Source organism: Strigops habroptila, chromosome W (genome assembly GCF_004027225.2).
Source record: "Strigops habroptila isolate Jane chromosome W, bStrHab1.2.pri, whole genome shotgun sequence".
NCBI lineage: Eukaryota > Metazoa > Chordata > Aves > Psittaciformes > Psittacidae > Strigops > Strigops habroptila.
In genome coordinates, this window is record NC_044301.2 from 26,591,379 (window position 1) to 26,618,465 (window position 27,087).

The window sequence follows — 27,087 nt, forward strand, 5'->3', positions numbered from 1 at the left end:
AAGTTCACTAGCTGACTCATGTACTTTGGGAGTTGTGTGTTTTGATTGTCTGGCATCACTGTGTAGGGTTTTCCTGGAAATCTATCAAAAAATGAACCCAAGCACTGGCGTGGCTGATGGTTTTGATCTGTGTGATGGGCCCGATCATCCCCAGTCTGCACCAGCTTCTCCCATCCAAGCTGGCAGGACAGTTGGGGAGTGCAGGATTGTTTCTGCTCTTGCAGTGCTACAGCAGAAGGCAAGTGATGACACTTGGCACTGACCAAAAACCAAATGGGAAACCATTGTTTGGTTGGTGTCACAGCATCCCACCCAACCATTTCTCACCACAAGCGACTACATCTCAGTGCTGATCCTGACATTACACTGCCTTTTAATCACTACTAGGTGGACATTCATGTTTCATCTATATTTCATTGTAATAGCAAAATCAGCCTTCTCTTGCCAGCAATTTTTTTCCCCCCACAAAAGAAAGGTTTGATGGCATAAACATACCTTTAAACATATAAATTATATAAAATGCCAGTCCTAATTGCATTACAACCTTGTGGAAAATTCTTCAATTGTTTTAGAGCCAATTACATTGAGGAAAGTATTTTGATTTTCCTTCCATGTGAGACAGCAGTTGAAAATAATAAGCAGAGCCCTCCCAGTGTGACCAGCTGCTGGCAATTCATCAGCAAGAGCTCTGAAACCACAAGCAGTTTCTAGACATCAACTGAGGAGGCTCTGTGCTGTAATATTCACAACAATATCAATGTGTGGTTGCAGCCCAGGTAAAGGAATTTTGGTGTCTTTAACAAAATCTCCTGCATCTGGAGGAGGATGCAGGATCCTCCTTGTCAGGGGAGGGCTGTTCTGCCTCTCCTTCGCCACGCTGTGAGTTGTGCTGTGGCTGAACGCTTCTTTTCTCTGGGCTAGGTCAGATGGTGAAGCTGAAGATAACAAATTCCTTCACATTTGGGGACCTGCTGCCATTTAGGAGCCTCTGGTGGTTTGGTGACCAGGAGCAGAGATGCTGTCACAGGGCAGAGCAGTGTAATGTGTCCTGCTGCACCTCAAGGCCCTGGTGCCATCACACCAGATGGTGATGCAAGTGAGAGCTCAGTTGGCACTTATTCACACCCAGTGGACTCCAGTGAAGAGGCATATTTTTCATTTAATCCTTCAGTGCTTTGGGGTTGTTTTTCTTCTGCATGAGTGAAAGATTTGGGACATTTTTCTATGTCGTGTCCCCCCTGGGAAAGGGCTTATCTTTATTGACACTGCTGTGTGATTTAAAACACTAGCAACTACAAAATGTGTCTTCAGTTTGGTCTGAGAAAAATAAATTCCAGGCAAGAACTGAATCTGGAGTTACCAAAAGTTTGAAAACCTGGACTAGCATCACTCTTATTTCAGGCTTCTCTTGGTGTTAAGCCATAGGGACTGGTGTTTTGCTGGCAGGAGGGAAGTTTGCTGCAGGAGTCAGAGATCACATTCAGCACATGTCACAAAGCCCAGAGGCACCAAGTGACCAAGTCCTGTCATGGCCAGCATAGGTGGGACCTTCAGAAGTGGTCCAGGCACTTCCCTTCACCCCAGAAACCACCCGCTGACTGCTTTTCAGAACCCCCCTCCACTGCCTGGCTATTTCTAAGGAACCACCACTTGGGCTTCTCCAAATCAGTGATGCTGTTGTCCCACATTGCTCTTCCAGTGCTTTACCTTGAGGTTTTATTAATGGCTCAAACAACAGGCCTTCTGTTACAGACCCTGGGAGACCAAGTCACAGGCTAATCAACAGCCTGCCAGAGCTAGCAGCATGGTTCATACTAGTCTAGCACTAATTCCACTGAAAATAGATTTAATAGTTTGTATTAGCCTAAACAAGAAGTGAGTACTGGCTTTCTTATCAAAGATGGGCAGAAGTGCATTGCTTTCTACTGTCCCATGCATGCCTGCCTAACGGTGTGGACTTCCCTGCAAAGCTTTGCTTCTTTTAGGCTCTAAAGTCAGCCTGGCCTTAGCAAGGATTTCATAGCTACTGCGAAGGAACAGTAGAAAACAGCACTTTTGCAAAGAAAAAACATGGCTGAGGGGAGGTTCTGTAATGGGCCTCCTGTGTCTTGGACAGCAAAAAGTAAAACCATAAGGACAGCAAGAGAAGGGACAGAAGAGAGTAGGATAGAGCAGTTGGTTTCATCTTTTTTATTACTGCATTTTTTCAGCATTCCCTAAGGCAAATTTATGGGTGGGTCGAGTTCCACATTCCTAATCTCTTGATTATGTTTTTATTCCTACTTCATTTCCTCTTCCTTTCTTGTCTCCATGCCTAGGAGCTTGTCATGGTTTAAGCCAGCCGGTAACTCAGAACCACGCAGCCACTCACTCACTCCCCCCCTTCTTCCCCCCCCCCCCCAGAGGGATGGGGAGGAGAATTGAAAGAATGTAAATCCCACAGGTTGAGATAAGAACAGTCCAGTAACTAAGGTACCATACAAAACTACTACTCCTACTACCACCAATAATAATAATGATAAGGGAAATAACAAGGGGAGAGAATATAAAACTAAAAGGGGAAAAGGAAAAGAAAACAATAAACCCAAGTGATGCACAATACAATTGCTCACCACCCACCGACCGATACCCAGCCCGACCCGAGCAGCGATCTGGGTCTTCGAGGTAACTCCCCCCAGTTTCTATACTGGGCATGATGTGCTGTGGTATGGAATACCCCTTTGGCCAGTTTGGGTCAGGTGTCCTGTCTCTGCTTCCTCCCGGCTTCTTGTGCCCGTCCTCACTGGCAGAGCATGAGACTGAAAAGTCTTTGATCAGAGTAAACATTACTGAGCAACAACTAAAAACATCAGTGTGTTATCAGCACTGTTCTCAGACTAAAGTAAAAAACACAGCACTGCACCAGCTACTAAGAAGGAGAAAAATAACTGCTACAGCTGAACCCAGGACAGAGCTAAATCTACCTCTGATCATCAAAGAATCTGGTCACTGCTGATGTCTTTTTCTTCTCTAGCCAGTTTCTGTCAATGGAAGCACATCTGTGACCCACATTTTGCTTTCAAAATGAGCAAAATAGAGGTTTCCAGCTGGTTTCCTTATTCTCCTACTTTTGTTCAGATTTTAAAATTGTCTTGTGCTTCTTAGCCTCAAGTTCCTAACTAGCCTGGTCAGTGGAGCACAGTGCATAGGGCAAGTTTGAGGTTAATCACACGGGGATGGGGACCTGCTTTGAGCAGCCTCTAATCTTCAGGAAGGGGAGGAATGGAGCAGACACAGCATCCACACAAGCACTGGTTTTCCATGTGCATATCCAAACAGGCACAGGCCCTGCAAGATGTGTAGGCAGAGACAGTTTGCAAGTACACAGACACAAAAAAGCCAGAATCCATCTCAAGTTATTCTCCTGCTTCCAAGTACACTGAAAGATCATTTGATAATGCTGGGGCTGTGAAACTACCATGAAAATGTAAAATATTTTAGGCCTGCATTCAACCCATCCATCTTCACACATATCAGAGGTGCCAGGGCTGGGAAGCTTGTTGCCTTTGGCTCTCTCCGTAGAGAGTGAAGAGAGGGAGAGATGCCTCTAAAGAGGGATACAAACCTCACTGCTGAAGAAAGAGAGATGCAATTACATCTGCTGCTTTATTATAGCTAACTGCAGCCCTGACGTCTCAAGTCTGTGCCAAATACCAAGCCCAAACTGGACAACGCCAAATACCAAGCCCAAACTGGACAACACTTTGGTTGCTTCATCTTCCAGAACTCCTCTGGCAGTGCCTTATAGAAAAGCAGCACCAAACTCAGAATAAAATACCACAGTGCCTTCCTTCTCACCCTGTCTTGTGTGGGACTTTTCAGATCTCTTTTCCTTGCAAAAGAATTGTCTTTGCATGATGGTCTCACCTTCCCTACTGATACTTATTGCATCCCACATGCCAACGCACACTTTGCATTGAGAAAACAGTTAAGGAAGTAGAGCCAGATGATGTTGTGATGTGGTGAGCAACTTCCAGAGTGAGCTCTGACAAGGCAGCATTGGAACAGGGTGCCCAGAGAGGCTGTAAAATCTCCATCCTTGGAAATACTCCATACTGAGCCACCTGAGCTAACTTACAAACTGAATTTAACTTTGAAGTTGGCCCTGCTTTGAACAGGGAGATGGTCCAGATGAACTCCAGAGGTCCAATCCAAATGGTCACTTTTGAGTTTGTCCTTGTTTTTTTCACCCTCACTCTTTCTCTCATGACACTGGGTTTAAAAGAGAGAAAAGGTCTTCAGGGTTGGCTGCAGTCCCTGTTCCTAGCCATGCAGGACCATGAAGGTCTATGATAATAGACCACAAGACTTGCAGGACGTGGGCATTATGAATGACTGGCAGGACATGATCTGTTTTAATGAGCTGCAATTGTTGCCGGCTCTCTCAGACTAAAGAAAGAAAAATGTTAGGTCAAGGTTTTGCATTAATATTCCTGACAGGTACATAGATTCCATTTTCTTATCGTACCTTCTGCATTAGAATATGGTTTTCTGCGTGCCTGTCTTATTCATGCCTGTCACTTGCACTCCCTTGCATTTAATTGGAGGGAGTAGCAGCATACATGGAACAATCCAATTAATCGGGATGACTTGCGTTGTGCTGTTTATTGAACAACCCACCTTTGTGTTTTGGAGCCCAAATGCCAATAAAGCAGAAAGGGAAAATGCATTAATAGATACATTTGTAGATACATTTGTCTGAAATTTTGGTTTGATTTACCCCTGTAAGTAAGGGCAGAGTCCACTTCACAGTATCTTGAAGGTGGGTGTTAAGCAATGCTCACCTTCCCATCCCACCAAATACTGCCAGGAGAGCTTGAGGACTGAGCTTCCTCACCAGAAAGCTCACAAGCTGCATAACACAGGTCCATCATAAGACATTGCCACTTGTTATAATGCCCACTCCACTTGGTCCCTCTCAGACACCAGCACAGAAGAGAGCTCCACCAGACCCACTCTCTCCTGGGCCACACAGAAGCTTAGTCTCAGAGCCAGGCTATTCCCTTTACCCTTCCAAGCCACACATGCAAGTTATCGGGGAAAGAGGGAACCGTCTCAAAAACACATTTCCTGGCTGGAGCTCATGTAAACTCTAAAGAAAATGAAGGAGAAGGAAACACAGGAGGTCCTGTCCCTTGTGAACACCTGGTTTCTGAAGGACTATATCCCCTCTCAGTCAGTGTGAAGTTATCTGAGATGTCATCACTCCCCCACCTAACTTCTGCCATGAAGAGAAGCTACAGAGCTGGGCTTTAAAGCAGAGCTTGTGGCAGCACCCAGCAACGTGGGAACATCCAGGAAAGCATTCACCAGCTGAACCAGAGTTCTGACTGCTCACTGCCTTTCCATCTGAAATTCTGCAGCCAGTTCCACTAAAAACTCAGCACCATTAGATATGGATCTTGCAGGCAAAAACTGGTGGTATGGTGTTGTCACTTTCCCCCTCCTAATCCTCTTGTATCCCCAAAAAAATCTAAGATCAGTCGGAAGAGACCCAGGAGATACAGACTGCACTGCAAGGAGGAGCAGAGAAGTTATGTAGGAAGTTCATTCCTCAGGGACAAAGGTGTAGCAGTACCTGCTACTTTTCTGCCATTCTTCATTGCCATGTCAGATCGTAATGTTGTCTTTGGCCTGGGGATTACTAAAATATTGACATCTTGACTAAATAAATTGCTATTTAATGACCCATGATACCAATCAGGGCTGTCCTATTTTGGGCAAAGCTCCCACCCAAAAGGGCAGGAGCCAGGCAGTAGTTCACACTGCCTGGAGGAGGGGACACTGCCAGAATTTGGGAACAATCTCTTTTCCCATGTTGTTTAGAGGTGAGGAGCAGCCAGCACCACCGATAAATGCAGCACAGGGCATTCACCCCCAAGGAAACCTGCTGAACCACAGTCTTGAACCCTGGATAATCTGTTCTCATTGCCGACTGACAGGTCCAATGGGAATTTCTTCCTGCCTTGCAAAGGCCTGTGGATGACAGATTCAGTGCAGAAAGATTTGACTTTTTTGGGCTATTTGTGTAATTTTAAGCTGAAATGTCCTTATGAAACCAGATGGAGCTGGCAAGCTGCCACCAAGGCTTGGGGCTGGGGTTGTTTTGTTCCATTCAGTTTGTTTTTTCACTGCTTACCCCTACTGCTACTCACAGCCCCCCTCTCCCATCAGCTCTGCCCTTCAGCAGGCAGCACTCATGCCCTGCAGCTCACCCATCACTGTGGTCTCCCACCTTTCATCCCAACCTCCTTTCTACGCTGGGGGATGGCAGTGCAGGGATGCAGCTCTACAGCTGGCGAGTCCAGGCTCTCCTGGGAAGCTGCAGCTCCTGCTCCTCCTCTCCTGCAGAGCCAGGGAGCCCAAGCTTCCCTCTCCCTTTGTGCACCTTGCAGTCTGACATAGCAGGTGTCTCCAGCTCCACTGTCACAGCCTGCCCTGCAAGGGCATCACTCATACAGGGAAAGGGCAGGAGATGGGCTATCTCCTACCAGTGAGGCTCTCAGGGCATCTTATTGCTGTTTCAAGCTCCTTAGGGAATCAGGTAGCTCTAGCAAGGCAGATGTCCCTCTGCATGGGTAATTCCTGCTTTATGCCAGCTAGCTGCCATCCAGCTCATCGTTCACCAGAGGCTGTGAGCCCTGTCCTCCTGCAGCACATGTGGCCAGGTGGGGACAATCTCACTGCTCTCAGCCTTATGATTCCACAGTGTGTCTGCAGGCAAAGCTGTCAGGAGACACCTAGCATCAGGTCTGGCACCGTCTGTGACTGTGGGAGGTGAGTGTGGTAGTGGCACATGGTTTCCTGATGTATTTGATGTCTGTCTGAAATCCTTACATGGCAAAGAACAGCAGGAACATGGGAATTTCTTGGTATCCAGGCTCCAGGATGAAGTAAGCCAACTTCCACATGGATCTGCAGGCACTAGTGGCCATGGTATGACGGGCCTGCCACCAGCCATGGGATGCACAGCTCAGGAGGAGCCACTCCAGCTCAGGACAAGCACTGTCAGGCTTGGTACAGTTCCATCGGCCACCCTGTCTCCTATCCTGCCCCTGCTCAGTGGATGCTCTGTGCCGGGCCCCAGGGCACAAGAGAGCCCAAAAAGCATGTGAGCAACTGCTGGAGGTGTGGAGCTGCTGCCGTCCCCCCCTGCCCTCTCTTGGGGTCTGTGCTGAAGAGGAGGAACAGTGCAGCATCCCCACGCTCAAATGTTTAAGGTTAGGAGTTAAATCTAAAACCAATCATAAGCTTAGTTAAAAAGCCCCTGGTTTTCAATATATATTAAGACAACCACCAGAAAATTGTTTTTATCTATTTGCTGCTTCCTAAGCCCTCCAGCTTATATTTTAAAGCCATTTGTTTGTGAACAGGAGAGCTGGTAAGTCCTTTTTTATTTCCTTAAGCAAATAGTCTATTATCCAGCCTTAAGAGGTTGAGGCTTTAAGAAAAAAAATAGAGCAAACATTGTGACACTTGCCATAAAATCACAGGACGTGGCAATGATGGGGATGAAGCACCCAAAGCTGTGCCCACAAATGGAGCTTGTGGTGCCCGCTGGTCAACAGGTTGAAGCTCCTTGTCTTGGTTCCCAGTGGGGACAATAAACACGCTCCTATTTATGAGACACTGATGTCCACGGTGGCAAGAGCAGCAAAGGCAGCAGTGGAGTGAGGCAGGAGCCTTCAGGGTTGGGCAGATGGGAAGAGCATGGTGAGGGGGGTCCAGGTGAGCCCCAAAGGAGCAGAGTCCCAGCACTTATCGAAGACAGTCCTGCCAAAATCGGGACTCAACTGGTGGAGCCCTGGGCACAGATCATTTCACACACTAATTGACAGAATAGCTCTAATTAGCCCTGTAGCAAACACTACTTTGTTTCTCACTGTTGTGGTTTAAGCCCAGCCGGTAACTCAGAACCATGCAGCTGCTCGATCACTCCCACCGCTTCTTCCCCCCACACTCCTGGGGGGATGGGGAGGAGAATTGAAAGAATATAAATCCCATGGGTTGAGATAAGAACAGTCCAATAACTAAAGTACAATATAAAACTACTACTTCTACTAATAATAATAATGATAAGGGAAATAACAAGGGTAAAGAATATAAAAATAAAAATGGAAGGGAAAAAAAACAAACAATAAACACAAGTGATACACAATAGAATTGCTCACCACACACCAACCGATACCCAGCCCGACCCAAGCAGTGACCTGGGCCTTCCGGGTAACTTCCTGTTGTGGTTTAAGCCCAGCCGGTAACTCGGACCCATGCAGCCGCTTGCTCACTCCCCCCCTTCTTCCTCCCCCCGCTCCTGGAGGGATGGGGAGGAGAATCGGAAGAATGTAACTCCCACGCGCTGAGATAAGAGCAGTCCAGTAACTAAGGTATAATACAAAACCACTACTGCTACCACCAATGATAATAATGATAAGGGAAATAACAAGGGGAGAGGATACAATTGCTCACCACCCCCCGAACTGATACCCAGCCCGACTCGAGCAGCGATCTGGGCCTTCCGGGTAACTCCCCCCAGTTTATATACTGGGCATGACGTGCCATGGTATGGAATACCCCTTTGGCCAGTTTGGATCAGGTGTCCTGCCTCTGCTTCCTCCCAGCTTCCCCTCCTCCCTGGCAGAGCATGAGACTGAGAAAGTCCTTGATCGGAGTAAACATTACTTAGCAACAACTAAAACCATCGGTGTTATCAGCATTGTTCCCAGGCTGAAAGTCAAAAACACAGCACTGCACAAGCTACTAAGAAGGAGAAAAATGACTGCTATAGCTGAACCCAGGACACTCCCCCCAGTTTATATACTGGGCTTGATGTGCTGTGGTATGGAATACCCCTTTGGCCAGTTTGGGTCAGGTGTCCTGTCTCTGCTTCCTCCCGGCTTCCCATGCCCCTCCTCACTGGCAGAGCATGAGACTGAGAAAGTCCTTGATCAGAGTAAGCATTACTTAGCAACAACTAAAAGCATCGGTGTGTTATCAGCACTGTTTTCAGCCTAAAGTCAAAAACACAGCACTGCACCAGCTACTAAGAAGGAGAAAAATAACTGTTACAGCTGAACCCAGGACTGCATCCACCCTTTATTCCATACCACATACGTGATGCTCAGATCCCACATTTTTCAATATACCATCGCTTTTTGTCTCTTGAGATATAAAGAGATATATATACACACACACACAGAGACAGATATCATTCCTTAGTCCATGGACCATCCCTATAAAGTTCACTGACTTCATTCAGTCCATGATGTCGGGCTTCATCTGTCATAACAGTCTTTCAGGGCAGGAGAGATGGTGTATGGTGTTGGATGTTGCCTGCTGATGACACCACCAATCTTGTCTAGTCGCTGCTGAGCTCGTCTGGTTTCATCAAAGTTCATTCTTTGTTGGGGTGATGATCGGAGAGAAGTCAGAATCAGTCGATGGTGACCTGAGGACAGTATTGGGAGACTCCCTCTGCTGCTGACAGCTTTTCCCACAACTTTATTCTCTGATGACAATCATGACAGCACATATTTTCTTTTCAAAGCCCAGAGTGGCGGAGATGAGCATTTAGCTGCTATAGAAGTGCTGTACAGAAGGCAAGAGCATATTAACTGAGTTCATTGGCTGGTTTTCCCCAAAATTAAATCCCCTTGAGGTACACGCCAGACTTCCCCATCTTCCCACATTACCCACAAAGTACACCCTGAGCAAAAGCAATCCTGTGAGTGGATGTGCCTTTACCTGAAGAAAGAATAACCTAGAATGTCTTCCCCAACAAATTCTTTATGTGCACCACAGGAACTTTATCCCCCTCTACAGTACGTAAAAGTTCTGATTGGGCTGGGCCAGCCCTGTTGGCAGATACCCTAGTATTGACTAACCAGGTGGCTTTTGCTAAATGTGTATCCCAATGTTTGAAAGTCCCACCACCCATTGCTCTCAGTGGAGTTTTTAACAGCCCATTGTACCACTTGATTTTCCCAGAGGCTGGTGCATGGTAGAGGATGTGATATATCCACTCAATGCCATGCTCTTTGGCCCAAGTGTCTATAAGGTTGTTCCGGAAATGAGTCCCATTGTCTGACTCAATTCTTTCTGGGATGACGTGTCACCACAAGACTTGTTTCTCAAGGCCCAGGATAGTGTTCCGGGCAGTGGCGTGGGGCACAGCATATGTTTCCAGCCATCGAGTGGTTGCTTCCACCATGGTAAGCATGTGGCACTTACCTTGGCGGGTCGGTGGGAGTGTGATATAGTCAGACTGCCAGACCTCCCCATACTTGGACTTCAGCCATCGTCCTCCATACCAGAGAGGCTTTAACTGTTTGGCTTGTTTAATTGCAGCACGTTTCACATTCGTGAATAATCTGGGCAATAGTGTCCATTGTTAAGTCCACCCCTCGATCACAAGCCCATCTATATGTTGCGTCTCTGCCTCCCTGATAACCTGAGGTGTCATGCAGTAGCCCAGATGGGTTTACTTCTGCATTGCCAGTTGCTCCGCTTCCATTGCTGCAACCACCCCCACAGGGGATTTGCCACCAACCATGAGTCAGTATAAAGTACAGGCCATTTTTCTTGTTCTGCAAATGTCCAAGGTCAGCTGGATGGCTTTCACCTCTGCAAACTGATTCAATTCACCCTCTCCTTTAGCAGTTTCTCCAACTTGTCGTAGGGGACTCCATACAGCTGCCTTCCATCTCCGACACGTTCCTACAACACGGCAGGACCCATCAGTAAACAAGGAATATTGCTTCTCACTTTCTGACAGTTGATTATATGATGGGGCTTCTTCAGCACGCATCACCTCCTCTTCTGGTGACATTCCAAAATCTTTGCCCTCTGGCCAGTCCATGATTACTTCTAGAATTCCTGGACGACTGGGATTTCCTACTTGAGCTCGTTGTGTAATTAGTGTGGCCCACTTATTCCATATAGCATCAGTTCCATGATATGTAGAGGAGACCCTGCCCAGGTAGAGAACATCCAGCCCAGCACAGGCAACCGGGGTGCCAGGAGGAGCTGTGTTTCAGTGCCAATCACTTCCAACGCAGCTTGAACCCCTTCATAGGCTGCCAGTATGTCTTTTTAGAATCATAGAATAGTTAGGGTTGGAAAGGACCTTAAGATCATCTAGTTCCAACCCCCCTGCCATGGGCAGGGACTCCTTGCACTAAACCATGTCACCCAAGACTCCATCCAATCTGTCCTCGAACACTGCCAGGGATGGAGCATTTACAACTTCCTTGGGCAACCCATTCCAGTCCCTCGCCACCCTCACTGTAAAGAACTTCTCCCTTATATCTAACCTAAACTTCCCCTGTTTAAGTTTGAAGCCATTACACCTTGTCCTACCACTACAGTCCCTAAGGAAGAGTCCCTCTCCTACATTCCTGTAGGCCCCCTTCAGATACTGGAAGGCTGCTATGAGATCTCCACGCAGCCTTCTCTTCTCCAGGCTGAACAGCCCCAACTTTCTCAGCCTGTCTTCGTATGGGAGGTGCTCCAGCCCCCTTATCATCCTCGTGGCCCTCCTCTGGACTTGTTCCAACAGCTCCATGTCCTTCTTATGTTGAGGACACCAGAACTGTACACAGTACTCCAAGTGAGGTCTCACGAGAGCAGAGTAGAGGGGCAGGATCACCTCCTTCGACCTGCTGGTCACGCTTCTTTTGATGGAACCCAGGATATGGTTGGCTTTATGGGCTGCGAGCGCACACTGAAGCCAGCTCATGTTAAGTTTCTCATCAACCAACACCCCCAAGTCCTTCTCTGCAGGGCTGCTCTGAATCTCTTCTCCACCCAACCTGTAGCTGTGCCTGGGATTGCCCCCACCCAGGTGCAGGACCTTGCACTTGGCTTGGTTGAACTTCACGAGGTTGGCATCGGCCCACCTGTCAAGCATGTCAAGGTCCCTCTGGATGGCATCCCTTCCCTCCAGCTTATCAACTGAACCACACAGCTTGGTGTCGTCTCAAACTTGCTGCGGGCGCACTCAATCCCACTGTCCATGTCGCCAACAAAGATGTTGAACAAGACAGGTCCCAACACCGATCCCTGAGGGACACCACTCGTTACTGGTCTCCAACTGGACACTGAGCCATTGACCACAACTCTCTGCGTGCGGCCATCCAGCCAATTCTTTATCCACCAAGTAGTCCATTCATCAAATCAATGTCTTTCCAGTTTAGAGACAAGGATGTCGTGTGGGACAGTGTCAAACGCTTTGCACGGGTCCAGGTAGATGACTTCAACTGCTTTGCCCCTGTCCATCAGTTCTGTAGCCCCATCATAGAACGCCACCAAATTGGTCAGGCAGGATTTCCCCTTAGTGAAACCATGTTGGCTGTCACCAACCACCTCATTGTTTTTCATGTGCCTTAGCATGCTTTCCAGGAGAATCTGCTCCAAGATTTTGCCAGGCACAGAGGTGAGACTGACTGGTCTGTAGTTCCCTGGGTCTTCCACCTTCCCCTTCTTGATAATGGGGGTTATATTACCCTTCTTCCAGTCATCAGGAACTTCACCTGACTGCCATGATTTTTCAAATATGATGGACAGTGGCTTAGCAACTTCATTCGCCAGCTCCTTCAGGACCCACAGATGGATTTCATCAGGTCCCATGGACTTGTGCACGTTCAGGTTCTTAAGATGGTCTCAAACCTCATCCTCCCCCACAGTGGGCCTAAGGTCTTCATTCTCACAGTCCCCGCATCTGCCTTCCAAGACTTGGGTGGTGTGGTCAGAGCATTTGCTAGTGAAGACTGAGGCAAAGAAGTCATTGAGAACCTCGGCCTTCTCCAAATCCAGGGTAGCCAGTTCTCCTGATAGCTTCCAGAGAGGGCCCATGTTGTCCCTAGTCTGTCTTTTGTTAGTTACACACCTATAGAAGCCCTTCCTGTTATCTTTCACATCCCTTGCCAGATTTAATTCTAGCTGGGCCTTAGCTTTCCTGACCTGGTCCCTTGCTTCTCAGACGATGTTCCTGGATTCTTCCCAGGCTGCCTGTCCTCGCTTCTACCTTTTATAAGCTTCTTTTTTCACTCTAAGTTTCCTCAGCAGCTCCTTATCCATCCATGGAGGCCTCTTGGCCCTCCTGCCGCATTTCCTTCTAGTCAGGATGCAACGCTCCTGAGCTTGTAGCAGGTGATCCTTGAATATCAACCAACAGTCTTGGGCCCCCCTGTCTTCTAGGACTATATCCCATGGAACCTTACTGAGCAGGTTCCTGAAGAGGCCAAAATCTGCTCTCCTGAAGTCCAGGGCAGTGAGCTTGCCGCATGCTCTTCTCACTGTCCTGAGGATCTCGAACTCCACTATCTCATGATTGCTACAGCCAAGGCTTCCCTGGAGCATCATATCCCCAACCAGTCCCTCCCTGTTGGTGAGCACAAGGTCAAGCATGGCACCTGTCCTTGTCAGCCCCTCTATTACTTGCAAGAGGAAGATGTCTTCCACACAATTGAGGAACCTCCTGGATTGCTTGTGCCAGGCCGTACCGTCCCTCCAACAGATATCAGGATGTTTGAAGTCCCCCATGAGGACAAGGGCCTGCGAGTGTGAGGCTGCTCCTATCTGTCTATAGAGCGCTTCGTCTACAGAGTCCTCCTGATCAGGCGGTCTGTAACAGATCCCCACAGTAATGTCCCCTATTGCTGTTCTCCCTTTGACCCTGACCCACAAACTCTCTGTTGACTGATCACCTGTCCCCAGACAGAGTTCCATACTTTCCAGCCCGTCACTGACGTAAATAGCAACTCCCTCTCCCTGTCTGCCTGGCCTGTCTTTTCTAAAGAGCCTATAACCTTCCATTCCAACACTCCAATCATAGGAGCCATCCCACCATGTTTCTGTGATGCTAATTATATCATATCCCTGTAGCCATGCACACATCTCTAATTCCTCTTGTTTATTCCCCATACCAATAGCGTTTGTATAGGGGCATCTGAGCAGAGTTCCAGATGAAGCCGACTCATTGTCTGGAGCAGCTGAAGTATCTCTGCATCGCTCGGAGCATTTATTACAGGTGTTGGCAACTGACTGGGAGTGTTGGGATGGATCCATGCCCCCCTCCCCCAACACATCTAGTTTAAAGCTGCCTTGACCAGCCTGGCAAGTCTCCTAGCAGTGCAGCTCTTCCCCTTCTTTGTCAGACCAGCTCCACCAGCCTCCAGTAGACCTGGACTCCCAAATTGAGTCCTGTGTTCTAAATAGCCAAACCCCTGACTATGGCACCACCATCTTAACCATTTATTAACCTGCCAAATCTGCCTCACCTTTTCAAGGTCCTCCCCTTTGACCTGGAGAATTGATGAAAAAACTATATCTGAGCTCCAGAGCCCCTAACCACCTCTCCCAGGGCTCTGTAGTCCTTCTTAACATTCTCCAGGCTACTGCTATCTTTATCTCTAGCACCCATATGGACCACAAGAAGTGGGTAATAGTCAGCGGGACTTACTAGAGCAGGCAGCCTCTCAGCAACATCCCTGATCCAAGCCCCTGGTAGGCAACACACCTCCTTCGAGACTGGGTCAGGCTGACAGATGGGTGCCTCTGTGCCTTTCAAAGTAGAGTCCCCTACTACTATGACCCACCGCTTTTTCCTGGAGGCACTAGTAGTGATCCTCTTTACAGGTGCATTAGCTGGTTGTTCATTTAGAGAGGTGTGAGTTTCCTCATTAGCCCCCTGCAGAACTGTGAAGCGGTTCTGGGTGGGGACATTGGATTTTGGAGGAAGCCCCTTGCTTTTAATTGTCCTCTTCCTCCTTTTTTTGTTGTGGTGTGGGTTTTTTTTTTGGGTGTGTTTTTTTTTTTTTGTTACTAGTTCCCAGCTTCCTTGATTAATGCCCTCCTTCTTTTCTGTATGTGCTATGATGGACGCTTGTGGCCCCTTCACAGTTTAGGCTGGGGCAAGCAGTCCAGCTCCCTCTCAGCTTCCCTGTCATCTTTTAGCTTACCGACAGTCTCCTGCAGCTCAGCCACCTGCTGCAGGAGCACCTCCACCAGGGCACGCTGAGTGCAGCCCTGCCCATTTTGTACCCTTGCCTCAAGAGACAAGTGGAAGCACCTACTACACTTCGAGGTCTGCATTGCAGCCTCCCCTCTCATCAGCTCTGGCTGCCAACGCTGGCCACCGCTGGCCACCGCTGGGGCAGCCAGAGCTCCCAGACCGGGCCCTGGCCCTGAGACGAGTGCTCACCATTCCACTCACCTGCCTGGTCGCTCTACCTGTGCGAACTGCCACACCGCACCCTGACTGCCCACCCTGTTCACTCGTGCTCCCTGGGGCGTGCTTTTACCCACTCAGGGCTGGTGCCATCACTCTTGGCACTGCCCCCTGTGAGTCAGCTGCTTGCGTCAGCTGAGCTGCCAGCTCCTGGGCAACTCCTGTCAAGGACTTGAGGCTCCCTCGGTGGCTCTCGCCGCTCAGAATTGAGGCTCCTGGATGCTGTGTTTCCCCTTGCTCTGGTGTTGAAGGAGTCCTCTCTGGAGCTACTTACCTCGGTAAATGACAATTTTCATTTAGAGTATAGCCAGCCTTGGATCCTCTGTATCCCCGACTCCAAAAGCCGAGGGGTCGACCTCGAGATTGCCCCTGGAGCTTTCTGCCAGAGGCTCCAGGTAGGACCATTCTCCCCAGCTGCAGTATAGAGCACATTTTTCACATCTGGCCCGGTCTGGACTGGTCCAAGGGCTACTGCATGAATTATCTCTCATTTAATTTGCTCAAAGGCTTGTTGTTGCTCAGGGCCCCATTTGAAATCATTCTTCTTCCAGGTCACATGGTAGAGAGGGCTTACAATCAGACTGTAATTTGGGATGTGCATTCTCCAGAACCCCACAACACCTAAGAAAGCTTGTGTTTCTTGCTTATTAGTTGGTGGAGACATCATTGCTGTTATCTTGTTGATCACATCTGTGGGGATCTGGCGACGTCCATCTTGCCATTTTATTCCCAAAAATTGAATCTCCTGTGCAGGTCCCTTGACCTTACTCCGTTTTATGGCAAAACCGGCCTTCAGAAGGATTTGGATTATTTTCTTCCCTTTCTCAAAAACTTCTTCTGCTGTATCACCCCACACGATAATGTCATCAATGTATTGCAGGTGTTCTGGAGCTTGCCCCTGTTCCAGTGCAGTCTGGATCAGTCCATGGCAGATGGCAGGGCTGTGTTTCCACCCCTGGGGCAGTCGGTTCCAAGTGTACTGGATGCCCCTCCAAGTGAAAGCAAACTGTGGCCTGCATTCTGCTGCCAAAGGAATTGAGGAAAATGCATTGGCAATATCAATTGTGGCATCCCACTTGGCTGCCTTTGACTCCAGTTCACACTGAAGTTCTAGCATGTCCGGTACAGCAGCACTCAATGGTGGTGTGACTTCATTCAGGCCACGATAGTCTACTGTTAGTCTCCACTCTCCATGAGACCTTTGCACTGGCCATATGGGGCTATTAAAGGGTGAGCAGGTCCTGCTGATCACTCCTTGGCTCTCCAGTCTACAGATCAGCTTATGGATGGGAATCAAGAAGTCTCGATTGGTGTGATATTGCTGCCGGTGCACTGTTGTGGTCGCGACTGGCACTTGTTGTTCTTTGACCTTCAGCAACCCCACAATAGAAGGATCCTCTGAGAGACCGGGCTAGGTGGACAGCTGCTTAATTTCCTCTGTCTCCAAGGCAGCGATACCAAAAGCCCATCTATACCCTTTTGGGTCTTTGAAGTACCCTCTCCTGCTAAACATTACTTAGCAACAACTAAAACATTGGTGTGTTATCAGCATTGTTCTCAGACTAAAGCTGAAACACAGCACTGCACCAGCTACTAAGAAAGAGAAAAATAAGTATTGCAGCTGAACCCAGGACACTCATGCAGGCCAAGTGCTGAGCCAATATTCAACCCCCAGCCCTTGATTTCCTACTGATTTTTAGGTGGGAAAGGGGGAATATGGGGTTTCTTTCTCAATGTAGAAGATGTGGCCCGGGCTCAGCAGCACCGGCATGTGTTTGGGCATGGCTGGTGCAGATTCTGCAGGGCATCTTGGAGGAGGTTGTGGCTGCCCCATCCCTGGCAGTGTTCAAGGCCAGGTTGGATGGGGCTTGGAGCAACCTGGTCTAGTGGAAGGTGTCCCTGCCTATGGCAGGGTTTTAGAACTGGATGAGTTGTAAGGTCCCTTCCAACTCAAACCATTCTAGGGTCCTATGAAACCTGGCACTAGGGGTGTCTGGCCACAGGCAGTGCTCCAGGCAGGCAGGAAGGGCTGTGCTTTCCCTTGGGGTTCCATCAGCCCTGTAGAGAGTGGCAGGCACGGCTGCTTCCTAGCCCAATACCTCTGGCTCTGCAGTCAGCAGGATGAGGGGGGGAATATGTTGCCTGACTGTTTCCCAGTCCAGCACTGGGTCAGTGCCAGGGATGCCCTTCCTGCCTCCTCCTTCTCTCGGAGACCTGACAAGGGGTTTTTACCTGGTTTTTCAAAGCACATGCTGATCAGGCAATCATTAATTTGGGCAGGAGAACCGAAGGCAGCTGAACGTGACACTGCCACTTTCCCGTACAATCCAGGCATGAACCCAGCCAGCAGAGTGGGCCTGATATTGATACAGTTTTGGCAGATTTTTGACCTTCTCCTATTATCTTTTTTTCTTTCTCTTCTTTTTTCTCCCCTGCAACACACACACCTAGTGCTAAGTCCATATCAGTCCACTCACCCATACCTTTTCACTATCTGTCAGAGTAAAAACAACACTGATACTGTCTACAAACTATTATTTCACCTTCTCCAGTTATGTATGTTCCTTGCCTTCAGGCCACTGACATAACACACAGATCCAAACCCTCAACTCCTATTTTGCCAGCCCCCATCAGAAAACCCTGTAAATTCCCACATGCCTCTGAGCCCCAACAGCCCCTGCTCAGGCTCTCAGGGTAATTCTGCATGGGCTGTTGTGGATGGGCACACACTCACTCCACTCTGCAGGCACAGGCTCCATGCAGGGCTGCTTAGTTTGGTCACAACAGCACAGTTCAGAGCAGAAGGAGGCTGGAGTACAGCAGAGCAAACATCTATCCTTGAGCCAAAATCCTTGTGCTTACACCTTTCCCACTTCCAATATGTTTAATGCATTTAAATGCTTGAGTGCCTGGAGAAGGCACCGCCTCAGGGGTTCCTGGGGGTCTCTTCCGGGAATGAATTTATTGGGAAAAAAGAGGAGAAATGGTGCTGAGCCTAGATTTTAGGCAGCACCTTCTCCATGCTGCTGGGAGAGGAAGGAAGAGATACAGGGGAGAAAGAAACCAGGCACACACCATGCCATGGAGCCACGCCAAGGAAGTGTCAGCTCGGGTTTTGGCAGTTAGTTAGTCCAAGCCTTGTTGGGGATTTACGATGCACTTTGCCTCACTGTAACCCATTCCCTGCTGGGCTACATCGTCACCCTAGTGCTGAGCAGCAGGTTTGCTGGGAGCACCAGCACTGAAAAGAAATTCAGTGCTCTAAAATCACAATCTGAGGCCATGAAACACCCCGCGAGCAGTCACTGTATCTATCTCTGAGGCTCTGGCAGCACTTGTAATGGCATAAATCAGCATTTCCCAGTCCCTCAGTATTGCTCTTAGTACATAAGATTTGATGATAGCATAAGAACCATTTCCAAATCCTCATTCAGGAAAATACCAACCAGTTCATCCTACCAAGCAGCATTAATGTCAGTTTAAGCATTTTCAGTTAAACAGCTCCACAGTCTTGCAATCCCCAACATGAGAAATACTGCACCAGGGAGTTTGCTGAACAGTGAGGCCAAACCTGCAATGGTCAAGAATTGGAGGAAAAAAAAAAAGAGGAGGCTGATAGTAGCTAGAAGCTGTTGAGAGCTGGGAATTGGGAACAGAGTCCAGGCAAAAATCTCTGCAAATGAAACTAATGTTGGAAGCAGCAACTTCGCATGAAGGAATCCTCGGAGGAGTATCTCATTGCACAGAAATACATAAACAGAGAAATGGCACAAGTACAGAAGTTAGTTTACAAATAAATTCAGGAGAAAAGGCTACATATTTCTACCCAGGAGCTCAACTACCTGTATCCTGCCCAGGGGACCACCCTTAAGGATGGAAGAGCCTCTTCCCCACCCAGGATAAAGAGCTGCATCTCGTGATCCAGAGTCTCAACCAGGTCCCACCTACATGCAGCCCTGAAGGTGACAGAGGGGAGCTTTCAGCGCAGGACACCCAGGGCACACCTGAGCAACCTCTTCCTACCTACAGCTGTTCTCTGGGCAGGCCTGGAAGGGTTTCCCACTTGCCTGTGCTTCCCAGCATGAGTGGAGCCTCCTTTGAAGTGGAGCACACAGGCTGTGTTTTTTCAGACATCTGCAATCACTAGGGGAGACTTAAGAGCATCACCTTAAAAAAGTTGGTAGTAAATAGAAAATGTGTTAAAAGCAGAGAGGTCACCCACACTACCTGCTTGTCTTACAAAGGTTTCTCTAACTTCTCTGCAGGCACCCACGTGAGTGTCTGAAGGAGCTTCCCAGACCCCTGATCCGCCTGAGTCGGTCCATTCATCCCACTCCTTATCTTCCCTTGCCCCAGAACACAATACCATGGGAGAGCTGTAGATTTGGCTTTGACTTGATACATTGCTGCTTTCCACTAGCTTGATGAGAAATCTAGGTCTAGGATTAGCACTGGTGCATTGTCTGAAGTCCCAGCAAAGAGCATCCCAGAGTGGTACTCCCTGACTCCTCAGGGTATCTTGTGGTGACAGTAGGAAGCAAGCAGCTTTGCTCCAAAGGAGGGGAGAGCTCCCATATGGACATACAGGCCACATCAACAGGGAAAACCCAAAGAAAAATTGGACAAAATCCAGAATCAGCCTTTAAACATGCTACCTTGAATCCCCTGCCACGTGTCCCCATAACAACAGAGCCAGATTCTGCACCTCTGTGTTTTGGATGCTCCCTCCGCACTGCAGCATGGCACGCCATGCTGGTGCCTGCCCATGAAGGTCTGGGTGCCTGGGGAATGCCAGCTGCCTGCTCCCTGGCTCTTTCCTCCACACTGCCATCCTCCTCCTCTTTCCTCACTTATGCCTCAAATGTCATCAGTCCAACCTTCAGCCCCAGGGACCAGTGGATCATGCAGTGAGTGCGTGAAGAAGACCCCATATGAAGGACAGATATGGGTGTGCAAAGGCAAATCCTGGCGTGAGCACCAGCGCAGCTATAGAATCATAGAATCATACAATAGTTAGGGTTGGAAAGGACCTTAATATCATTTAGTTCCGACCCCCCTGCCATGGGCAGGGACGCCTCACACTAGACCATGTCGCCCAAGACTCTGTCCAACCTGGCCTTGAACACTGCCAGGGATGGAGCATTTACCACTTCTTTGGGCAACCTGTTCCAGTGCCTCGCCACCCTCACAGTAAAGAACTTCTTATATCTAACCTGAACTTCCCTTGTTTAAGTTTGAACCCATTACCTCTTGTCCTATCACTGCAATCCCTGATGAAGAGTCCCTCTCTGGCATCCTTGTAGGCCCCCTTCAGATATTGGAAGGCTGCTATGAGGTCACTATGACCCAGTCCCATCCTTCAGCCTTCCCTGTATGTACATAAGGGGGCACTCCTGGGATTCAGGGGGTTATTTTTGTTTTCACTTTGCAGTGGGAGCCAAAAAGCTTTCTTTTGAGAAGCTTCAAACATCGATTGGATATGGCTGATCCTTCCATCAGCTGGTACAGTGCCACCAGATGAATAAATCTTGCATGCATCCATAATTACTGCTTAGCTTGTAGCTAAGCAATGCAGTGCCATTGATCTGCAGAACTCATCAAAATCCATATAGGAATGCATGAAATCATATTGGATGGAGCAGAAAAGTACATAACATCATCCATTTTCAGCCTTCTTTGTTCACAAGGGAAAAAAAGGAAAGCATTTCTTGATATCTATTAAAATTTTTGGGTTAACTTATGATTTAATCATCAATTGTAACACTATTTTAAAGGCTGCTCTTTATGTAGGGAATAGATTTCTTTCTTATAATAGGCCAGCAAATTTCTACCACCCTTACTTGATCTGCCCCTACTAAAATAAAATCCCTATTAAAAGCATGGAAGAATATTGCTTAAGGACTCAGTATGGAAAGGTCTGGTGGTTAAAGCTCCTGACTGCGATTTAGGGAACCCAAAGTGACTTCCAAGTGCCACCATAGACTTCCCATCATGTCCTCAGGCAAGTCATCTATCCCCTTAATACTTCTATTCCTCCTAAAGCAAGTGTGATTAGTAGCATTTCCCCACTCCGGTGGGAGGTTGGGAGGACACATCAATCATGCTCAGCAAGAGTCGAGGTGCTCAGCAAGAGTCGAGGTGCTCCAGCAGCAGAGAGAGCAGAAAAATGGGCTGCGCAAGGGCGATGCTCGTCTAACCAGCCATCTGCTCGAGATGCTCTCCTCCCCTTCTGCAGCCAAGAGGAAGCTCAGCAAAAGCAGTTATTGGCAATAAAGTCCACACTGTTTGGAAGAAATCCTGATGTTTTTCAGACCTAACGCTGCTCTGGGCCAGCTCCATGCTCCCACTGGAAGTGAAGTGCTCCTGGGTCTGTCCATACTTCTCCCACCAAGCAGTCTGGGACTCCTGGTTTGCCCACCAGACTTACTGCAGCACCTTGGCCTGCAGATTGCTTCCAGTCACTGGCAGGTCCATGGGCAGACAGCAGAGGCTGCTTCTGGCAGTGACGTGTCCCCAGGACACAGGGGAAGGTCTCTGCACAACCTCAAGTACATGGACAGTAGCTGTCCCCAGCCCTTCTGGAGGAACACGCCTTGGGGGTGGTATCCTCAGCTCATCTCCTGCAAAGCCACATGACGTGGTTTAAGCCCAGCCAGTAACTCAGAACCATGCAGCTGCTCACTCACTCCTCACCCCCCTTCTTCCCCCTGCTCCCGGAGGGATGGGGAGCAGAATTGAAAGAATGTAAATCCCATGGGTTGAGATAAGAGCAGTCCAGTAACTAAGGTACCATACAAAACTACTATTACTACCACCAGTAATAATAATGATAAGGGAAATAACAAGGGGAGAGAATATAAAACTAAAAGGGGAAAAGGAAAAGAAAACAGTAAACAAGTGATGCACAATACAATTGCTCACCACCCGCCGACCGATACCCAGCCCAACCCAAGCAGTGATCTGGGCCTTCCGGGTGACTCCCCCCAGTTTATATACTGGGCATGACATGTTGTGGTATGGAATACCCCTTTGGCTACTTTGGGTCAGGTGTCCTGTCTCTGCTTCCTCCCGGCTTCCTGTGCCCCTCTTCGCTGGCAGAGCATGAGACTGAATAGTCCTTGATCAGAGTAAGCATTACTTAGCAACAACTAAAAACATCAGTGTGTTATCAGCACTGTTCTCAGACTAAAGTCAAAAACACAGCACTGCACCAGCTACTAAAAAGGAGAAAACCAACTGTTACTTCTGAACCCAGGACACCACACCAGCTCTGCAGCCAGGCTGTCCTGTATAGAGTATCCCAAACTGATTTTATCATGCGCACATCCCTGATGCATCTTCACCCGAACACAGGGATCGGCCCACTTCTGCAGAGACCTGGGAGCAAGCCACGCTGCTGTCTGGTGGGCTGCAGGAGCATAACCCTCCAGGCGTGGTTGTGTGGTGACAGGGACTACAATTACAGACCTCTCTGAGGTTGCTCATGCCCGTAGAAAAGGGAGAAAGGAAAAGTGGGTGGTCAGCAGTATGTCTCACCAGCACAGCCTGGCCCAGGTGACAGCATTCCCTGGGGGGAACAATCCAGTTAATTTGATATATGACAAACAGATCTCCTCCTAACAACGATTTGGCTGAATGTTTTCTAAAGGGATGAGAAACTCTATGAATTTTCCTTTACACATCTTCTGCTTCTGAATCCGGCCTGGACTGAAACCAAAATGCTGCAATACCACAAGGAAAGCTGTTCTCGGAGGAGCCTCAGCCTGACAGCTGCTGAGAAGGACCAGAAAGCCCATTTGCATAGCACAGGTTTTACATGCCCAAGAGATCCATGTCTGGAATAACTAAGACATTTCTAGCATGCAGCCACAGGTAAAACTTCTAGGTTTTGCTTTTGCTAGCTGTGGGTCTGTCATGGTTTAAGCCCAGCTGGTAACTCAGAACCACGCAGCCGCTCGCTCACTCCCCCCCTTCTTCCTCCCCCTGCTCCCGGAGGGATGGGGAGGAGAATCAGAAGAATGTAACTCCCACGGGTTGAGATAAGAGCAGTCCAGTAACTAAGGTATAATACAAAACCACTACTGCTACCACCAATGATAATAATGATAAGGGAAATAACAAGGGGAGAGGATACAATTGCTCACCACCCGCCGACCGATACCCATCCCAACCCGAGCAGCGATCTGGGCCTTCCGGGTAACTCCCCTCAGTTTATATGCTGGGCATGACGTGCTGTGGTATGGAATACCCCTGTGGCTAGTTTGGATCAGGTGTCCTGTCTCTGCTTCCTCCCGGCTTCCTCTCCTCCCTGGCAGAGCATGAGACTGAGAAAGTCCTTGGTCAGGGTAAACATTACTTAGCAACAACTAAAAACATTGGTGTTATCAGCATTGTTCCCAGACTAAAGTCAAAACCACAGCACTGCACCAGCTACTAAGAAGGAGAAAAATGACTGCTATAGCTGAACCCAGGACAGGGTCACATCTGTCCATGACAGAGCACTGGCTGAATTTGGTACCCATGGTTTCTGGCAGGGATGCTTAAAAGAGATTTGAAAGCTTGCTAATAGGTCAGGAAAATGGACAGATGGGAAGATCCAGAAACGATTGTCACTCCATTACCAGCAACCCGTCTTCCTCAGCATAGTGAGAGGATAAATAGGGCCCATGATTGAAGTCAGCTCCCATCCCATTCTTCATAATTGTGCTGTCATCCAGCTATGGGCATCCTCTAGCAAATTGATATGAGAATACAGATCTAATTAACTAATGCTTTCCTTTGTAGCATGAGATCTGAATCCCTCCCCAGTGCTATCCCTGCTGCAGACAGACGCCTAGCACTACAAAAACACTGCAGCTCTCTTTTTTTTCCTTCCAGCTTAGAAATGGAGATGTTAAGATGTTAATGCTACTTCCCTTACTGCCACAAGCGTGTAAATAGATGTCCTGGCCCTTCGTGCACACCCTTATGAATCTCTCTGGCCAGTGGCTGATCAAAAGGTTAAAGTCTGGGGCTGGTTTCACCTGTGGTGTCTACTTTCCAGGGTTGGAGTAATTCTGAGTAATTAGCTCATGAGATGTCCTTGGGGCCAAATCGAGCTGGCTGCCATGGGATGTGAGGATCACTGGGGCAGGCCAGCCTTGGGGTGAGCCCAGTGTGCTCACTGTGAGGCCATGATGAGCTGGGGCTGTTGACATCTCTCCCATTTGGGTTGAATGGAGGCTGAGTCCTCTGATCAGGGCTCCTTCCCAGAACAAGCCCTTCATTATCCCAAACTCCCCACAGCTTATTTTTAGCCCCTCCTTTTCTTTCCTGTTTTCTTTTTTTCTTTTACAGTATAGAAAGACATCAGCTCCACTGTCAGCAGGTTTCTAACAGCAGTCCTGGAGAAAAAAAAAACCAACACATCAAACCCACTTACTCTGTTGCATAAAGGTTTAGGCATAGATCCTGCTTGCTTCCAGGGTGCTGAGTCCCACCACGCCTCACCCCTGCTCCAGCTCACCTACTGTCCTTCAGGGCTGGTCATCAGAAGGAATCAGAGGCTTACATAAAGCAAGAGTTAGACTGGAGCTGTTGAGATTTCCTCTGCTTCAGCCCCTGTGCCTGCCCTGGCGTGCAGAGGACACCTGCATGCAGGGCCACCAGGAGAGAAGATCTTGCACAGCCTGATCCATGTGTCACCCTGGTGGGCATACAGTGATTAACAAAGTTAAACTCTGATGTGGCAGTTTAAAAGCCACAAAGAGGCAGTTTTTCACAGACAGGATAGCTGAGCTGGGAAATTCCTTGCTGCAGATGTGGCTGTTTGTTTGTTAGAAGTTTACATTGCTTCAAAAAGCAACTAGGCAGATTTCTGGAAGAAAAATCATTGAGGGGTAATAAATATAAAGATATCAACATTCTCTTTGAAACTCTGTTATCCATCTGAAGTACTGGAGGCTGGGAAAACTGAGTACTTCATATTTGCCTTGTATTTGTACTCCTTTCAACATCTGCTCTTGGACACTAGTTAAGCTAGGCGGGTCATCGATCTGATCCAGACACATTGTTTTTCTCTTCTGCAAGGGCTCCAATATGTTAAAAAAAAAAAAAAAATTCTTCATCATCCCCTCTTACATCCCATCCAGTTTTCAAATTTCACTGCAGAAAGATGAGCCCACATCTGCTTTCCCAGGAAAACTGTAAGTCTAACTAGGGCAGCTAAACTCCAACCTGCTTTTGTTCATTCCTCCTGCCTATCATTAGTATTAATATCAACTTGTCAAGTTGATCTTGATGTACAAGCCCTGCACAGCTCTGCTTCAGTGCAGGGAAAAAAAACCAACAACAAAACCTTAACACAATGTAGCATCCCTTCTGTCAAGATTTGGCACTTTAATTAAGATTTTAATTAATTAAGATTTGGTCCTTTAATAGGAGGGACATTCCTCCTCATTTCCCAAGGAAGAGTAATGAAAACCCAGGGCATCCAGCAGAGTTCATTCAGGAAAATAAACCCAGTAACCTCTCAGCCTGGTGGCCATCATTCTGGCTGTTAGCAGCCTGCAAGAAGCAAGCACCAGAAGTGGTTTGTTGCTGGTTGGATTTATGGGAGGGAAACTGGGGAGGGAAACCAGGGAGTGGCCATGCTAGTATCTCATCTGGTTGGACACGAGATGAGATTTATCATCAGGAGCAGCAGCAGGACAGCAGAGACTGCTGCATAATTCATGTGATTCCCATTGAGGCAGGACTGGCTGAGAGGGATATGCAGCCAGAAACACAAAACATGTTGCCCAAAGTCCAGGAGTGAATTCCCAAGACCTTCCTATTCTCTGGGCTGGGCTCAGAAAACACCAGATGATGCTCTTGCCCTCTTAGCTGAATTCCTTATCCCCTAAGGTCCTCCTGCCTGCCATAACCCACCTGGAAGCGCCCAAGGAGCAGCATGCAATGCCTTCTGGCTTTGGTGAGGAGGATGGGAGGGCCTTGCACTGCGAGCACTCCATGCTCCTCATCCTTAGGGAGGACTGATTTCTGAAGGGACATGATGCCTCTGCTTGGCTGTGTTTCAAGCCTTTCATAACTGGTGATTATTTAAAACGTGTTGCATCACCACTGTGTGTGCTGGATGAGTGATGGGTTCTGAGAGTGGGCTGTGTTTTATTTCTCCCTTTCCCCTAAAATAATACAGCAGATAGATAGAGCTGGGCATGGCGTCTGTAGGAAAAACACTGTGGTGCCACGTCCTCATGGTGTTTGCCCAGCATGGGGTGCCCTGGGTAGCCATATCAAGCTGTAGCACACCTTTGGGAAGCAGCATCCACATGGGTTTTCTCTTCTGATAGAAGATACTACAAGAGTTTAGTATGCTGTTTTAGAGTCACTATTGACATTCCCTAAAGCCCAGTGATTATCCTCTGAATCCTTACTTGACAGTCACTAAATATTAAATGGTTTTAATGCTAAATATACATTGAGCTGTGTGTTCACTGGTGAAAGGAAGAAAGAAGCTAAGGTACAAGCTAAATTCAGATGCAGATAGCCTTCCATCCATGAACTAGGAAGGAGATATCTTTACATAAGCATCTAGAGTTAGATGAGGTGGATCCTGCTCATGACAACCTTGATTAAAAACTCATCATTTGCCAGGACACAATGTTGGAGCTGACCTTTGAGCACCTCTTACATGGAGTAAAAAATAACCCAGATGCAATGCAAGCCAATAGAACAAGGCTGGGGTATCCCCATGGCCTTTCCTTCACAGAGGGGATGTGGACAGAGGCCAGGACCAGCAGGATAGAGGAGCAGCTGGGAAGATGCTGCTGTCTCCTGGCTTG

The 27,087-nt window shown here is 48.2% G+C and overlaps 1 protein-coding gene across 5 annotated transcripts in view; it reads left to right on the forward strand.

The window, feature by feature from the left end:
- Positions 1–27,087, forward strand: part of LOC115618940 (guanine nucleotide-binding protein G(o) subunit alpha) — a 195,765-nt gene that overhangs the window by 137,908 nt on the left and 30,770 nt on the right. The gene's annotated exons all lie outside the window — the stretch shown is intronic.